This window comes from Momordica charantia (genome assembly GCF_013281855.1).
Source record: "Momordica charantia cultivar OHB3-1 chromosome 10 unlocalized genomic scaffold, Mcharantia_2.0 BLBB01000010.1, whole genome shotgun sequence".
Taxonomy (NCBI): Eukaryota; Viridiplantae; Streptophyta; class Magnoliopsida; order Cucurbitales; family Cucurbitaceae; genus Momordica; species Momordica charantia.
The window spans coordinates 22,705,852-22,711,245 of NW_028275158.1; the positions used below are offsets into that span (position 1 = coordinate 22,705,852).

Genomic DNA, 5,394 nt, shown 5'->3' on the forward strand with positions numbered 1-5,394 from the left:
TTGCAATACTACTAAAATGTCAATTATTAGATATTCAATATATGAATTAAATTTACTTAATCCATCAGCTTAAGCTTTTGGGTTAAGTGGTGGTATATTCATCTTTAACATGGTATCAGAGTGGGAGGCCGTCCTTTGTTCGAATCTCTGCATCGTTGTTTCCTCCTCAGTTTACCCAACCGATCATGACCATGTGGCTATTTTTGTTTCGCTCTTATCCTCTTTGTTACTCTTCGGGCAACTGCTACCACTCCTATTCTTTCTCTTCCTTATCTACTAGACTCATTTCAAAGGCTACAAAATCCAACATGTTTTCTACCCTTTAAATTTGGAATCTTAGACCTGGATAAGTGTCGTAGGTTTACTTTTTGTTAATCTTTTTTATTGTTTGAAGAATCACTTCAACAAATACACTGTGTGTGTTTTTTTAAGGAATTTTATGAATAGTAGCTCGGCATCAAAAAAAATTTCGTTTCTTTTTAGTCAAAGATTAGTGTCTTAACCAGATGAGTTATATCATATATTAAGAGGTCATGAGTTCGAATCTCCACTCCTACATATTGTATTAAAAAAATTACAAAAAATTTTATGTCTGAGATATTTACTTCAACTAGTTGAACTAAGTTCTGACTAATTAAAGGATAGTCGAGAAGATACATAAATCTAGTGTCGTTCTTTTTTTCGAGTGGAGTAAATATCAATGGGCCATGTTACAATTACGTGTTGCACTCTACAATTTCTTTAGCTTGAGGTTTGTACCTTTTTGGTGCCTACGAATTGTGAATCACGTGGCTCGAGGAGAGTAGATGATCAATTAGATTTATCAATGGACAACTAGAGGAATAGCTATATTAAATAGTTTAATTTGAAAAATGACCAAAAGAATCAGATATCAAGAAAATGGCTAAAGAACCGTTAGAGTTGAACTACAAAAATCAAAAGGGGGTTGGGCCAAAAACTTCAAGGTATTGGTCACCATTTAAAATTATATTAAGGACTAATTTTAAATAAAAAAATCAAATTAATGCTAGACGTCTTTCTTATGGCCGTCATGACATTAGTTAATTGGATCAACTTATACGGAGATTGAGCTCAAACCCATTAAGTTCGTAGCTCATATAAGACCCATAAATTCTATAAACAGAGATAGTCATCTCTCATTTGGAACATTAGGTGACATTCACAACGATTTATAAGAATTGGAGATCCAGAGTCAATCAGAGCATTCAAAATTAACTATAATTATATAATCACTGCTATATTTATATTTGAAATATTATTTGCAATTAGTTGTTTGAATCGAGGATTGTATACAGAACATAAAAGGAAACCTTTTTTCCCTTTTTTGGTGGATTCCACTAAATTAAAATTTTTCTAATAAAAAAATTGTTTAAACTTAATTTTTTAAAATAAAAGCAATTTGTGGAAGAATACCAGAAAATATGCTATTGCTGACTGAATAAAAAATGAAACACTAGATAGTATTGGAGCAATTGATTTAAATAGTTGGTAGATATACTACCTTATTATTAATTTAAGTGCAATTATATGTATGCATATACATTATACAAACATATAACTTGTACATATAAAGTGATGCAATTCTCTAACCGACTTTAGGAATTTCAACCACCGTATCTTCAATATTCACATCCACCCAAACTCGTCCCGGGTTTATATTTAAAATTCTTGGACTCCCTGCTAGGATCTTTTCTGCTTTCACATTAGGATTCTCTTTTTCTATGATCGAAGCAGCTACAGAGAATTTGGTAGCGACAAGTTCTGGCCATTGCATTTTTCCTATTTAATTTTGAAAAATATTCATACATTACCTAGGATCTAATTAAACGTATTCACGAAATATTTCTTAACACAAATTCATCATAAATACATTCTTAAACAGAACTCTAATATAAGATGAAAAACAAGAAATCAATAAATTCCCCTATGATAGTCTACACTAGAAAATTAAGAAACTTTTTTCCTTTTTCTAAATTGATAGGCTGTCAAATACATATTACAACTCATTAGTAATGAATTTGGTATAATTTTAAAATGGTAAAAATTTCTTTTAATTCATTAAAAGTATCTTTTCAAATACATTAAATTAGTACGATAGAGAAAACTTAGGACTTGTTTGATAACTTTCTCCTTTCTTATTCCTTGTTTCTAATTTTTTTAAGGACTAGAAACAAGAATATATTGAGTAATCATTTATCTTGCTTAATTTCTTAAAAAAAAAAAAGATAGAAACAAAAATTGTTCGATAATTATTTTCTAATTTTTATGTTAATATTTGTAGTTTTATTAGTACAACTAACCTTAACCTTTACGAATCATTCAACTTTGATTTTTCGAAAGTATTTTAAAAGTAAAAATAATAATAATAACTATTTAAAAAGCAATATTTAATAAACTAAAACAAAGTGATAGAATTGAGCATATACCATGTGGGAACTCCATCTTGAAACCTTGTTTGCTATGAAAATTACTTGCTCTCTCTTCTTTGTCCTTTTGGTTTGGTTTTGATTGGTAATGGGTGTGGCATTTATAGCCATTTTATGAAGCTCAAAATTAATTTTAAAACTTCCAACCAACCCTCAAATTTAATTTTTCAATCAACTTTCTTTTTTTTTTCAAATTAATTAGGCTCTAAATGGTCAAGTTTATCATAAAATGGAGATGCAAGTTGATATTTTGGGGAGCTGCTTTTGCGGCCATTTATTAAAAAATAAAGACCGACTATTGAAGTTTGAATTTAGTATCTATTTGATTTTTAAAATTTTAAAATTAGGTACTTTGGTCCTTGAATTTTGGTTCTAGATAGTCTATGAGTTAAATTGATGACTAATGAAAGAATTACATGATAATTGAGAAATTTTAAGTGGATGTGACAATATTTATCAAGTTTATATTATATGAAAATTTTTAAATAATGTTGATGTCGAATGTATGTAGATGTTTTAATTTCATTGAATGTCTTCGATATTGATGCATATTTTTGTAAGTCGTATACTTACGACGAAATATTTAAATTAACAAATTAGCATTTAACTCTTTCTAAATAAATTTAAAATGATTAATATTAATTTTGTTTATATTAGTGATATTTTTACATTTTATTGATTTTTTGTTAGACTATAAAAATATCAATTTACCTTTCGTGTTAATGTTGAACTCATCGAAATGTCGATAGGGAAATTTAATATCTTGATCCTCTCCGGTAAAAAATAGGTGTCTTAATGTCCCGATACATAAAATTAGAATTTTGGGAATAGACGAAAATTGAACCCACACCCACCCCCTTAGAGAGGGTGGAACACATACCAAGCAAAAAAGACAAGCAATATTTATTTTACAATGATGACATGTAATATATATTACATCATTTAACTTCATTCGAAACTCATCCCAGATCATAGAAACTTGTCCGTTAACTAAAGGTTCCGGACAAATTTCATAATAAATTCGTTTGAGTTTTATATGAATCTTAGGCGAGTTTCGACTGAATCCCTAACGAGTTTGCATGAATCTCGAGTAAGATTTATGAATTTCGGATATTTACAAACTGAACTTGTCCGAGTTTATTGTTGGAGCCTATTTGCTCGAGTTTTCATACCGTCAATGAAAATATTTGAGATAAGAAGTGAAAGCTCAAACCCTACCCAACAACAAATATCCAAAATACAACCCATTTTATCGCCAGAGAACCAAAAATTGAACAACTACAACCAATGGAAATACTTTGAGATAAGAAGTGAAAACCAAAAGCATACTAACATTTCACTTTCAGATTCAGATTTCCGAGGAATTTGAGAAATCCCATTCGCGCGGTTTGAAAATCATTTTGTTTTTTATTTTTAGTTTTTGGTTTTTTAATTTTCCAAAAATAGGATTTTTGATAATCAATTCAATTTTCTGTGTTTTTGTTTTTCAAACGAGTATTTTGAAATTTCATGTAAATTTCCAAAAAGAAAAAAAAAATAATTTTCAAAAAGTAAGCTTTTGCTTTTCAAAATCTGATTTTTTTTCTTCTAATATTTTTTTTTTCTTTCTCATATTTATCTCTAAAAAATTATTTCTCGCTCTAAAACTTTTTTATTTCTAAATTTCTCTCTCTAAAAATTTAATATTTTTCTTAAATTTTTTCTCTCTAAAATTTCATCTTTTATAACTTTTCTTTCTGTTCGTAATCTATTTTTTCTTGTGAAAAACTATATTTTATTTTCTCGTTCAATTTTCTTTTACGGTAACTTTTTTTTAACTATTTTTTTTTCAAAATCATTTTATTTATCTCTCTAAAATTTATCTTCCAAAGTTTATTTACACCTCTCCGTCCCCGTCCTTTGTCCCCGATTTCATTTTTTAAATAATTAATATGTATTTATTACACTTTTTTATATTTAAATTCTAAAAATAATTAAAAACAATTATAAAACCGATAATTTTCTCGAGAACATCTCTCGGACCCAAGAACGTGGAAACGGAGACTAAAAATTTTCACGAGCACGAGAATAGGGAGAGCATTCTCACTCGCACCCACACCATTGTCATCTCTACTCTATATAAAGTTTTTATTTTAAATTTTATAACTTTTTAAAAACAAAAAACTAAAAATGGTTACCAAACATGTTTTGGTTTTCTGTTTTTTAAAAACAAAAAACAAAAAATGCTTAACAACATATATGATTTTTGTTTTTTAAAAACAGAAAATCAAAAATCAAAAATTTAAAAAAAAAAACAAAAAACAAAAAATTAAAATGGTTATCAAACGAACCCTAAATAATCCCATGGATAAGAAAAATGAGTTCTCCCATTTCAGGTCATTTGAACAAAACCTAAACATTTTTTAGGTCAAATTGGTCAATTTTCTTATGTAATCTTTAACCGACCCTAGGAATTTTAACAACCTTATCTTCAAAATTGACATCAACCAAAACTCGGTTACAATCGAAATTTAAAATTCTGGTGAGCTTTGGCATTAGGATTCTCATTTTCTACGATGGCAGTAGCAGCAAAGTGTGTAAAACCAAGTTCTTGCCAATCAGCTTTTCCTATTTAAAAATAGATTTCGTTGTTAAAATTGCTAATAAAAATCCCCTACAATATAATCCAATTAAACTTAGTCATGGCAATAAATACATGAAACATGGAAAACGTTTACGAATCACAGGAAAGCAATGCGACTTGGAAGCCGGGATGAAGATAAATACCTGGAGGACACTCAGACATGTTGAAGGCTGGGTTTTGGTATGGACTTGCAGACTAATTTTGATTTGAGTTTGGATATTATTGGCTTGGATGTGCCATTTTATAGCCATTTGCGAGCTTCAAAATTGTGCCAAATTTGACAGACGATCTTTCGGAAACTTGGAACCGGCCGGCGATTATTCC

At 28.9% G+C, this 5,394-nt stretch overlaps 1 long non-coding RNA gene across 1 annotated transcript; it reads right to left on the reverse strand.

The window, feature by feature from the left end:
• Positions 1 to 1,493: 1,493 nt before the first annotated feature.
• On the reverse strand, positions 1,494 to 5,394 carry LOC111014771 (uncharacterized). The gene is made up of 3 exons (XR_002601943.2): positions 5,214 to 5,394; positions 2,448 to 5,054; positions 1,494 to 1,800 (listed from the first exon to the last, which is right to left on the reverse strand). It is a non-coding gene; the product is annotated as an uncharacterized LOC111014771 (long non-coding RNA).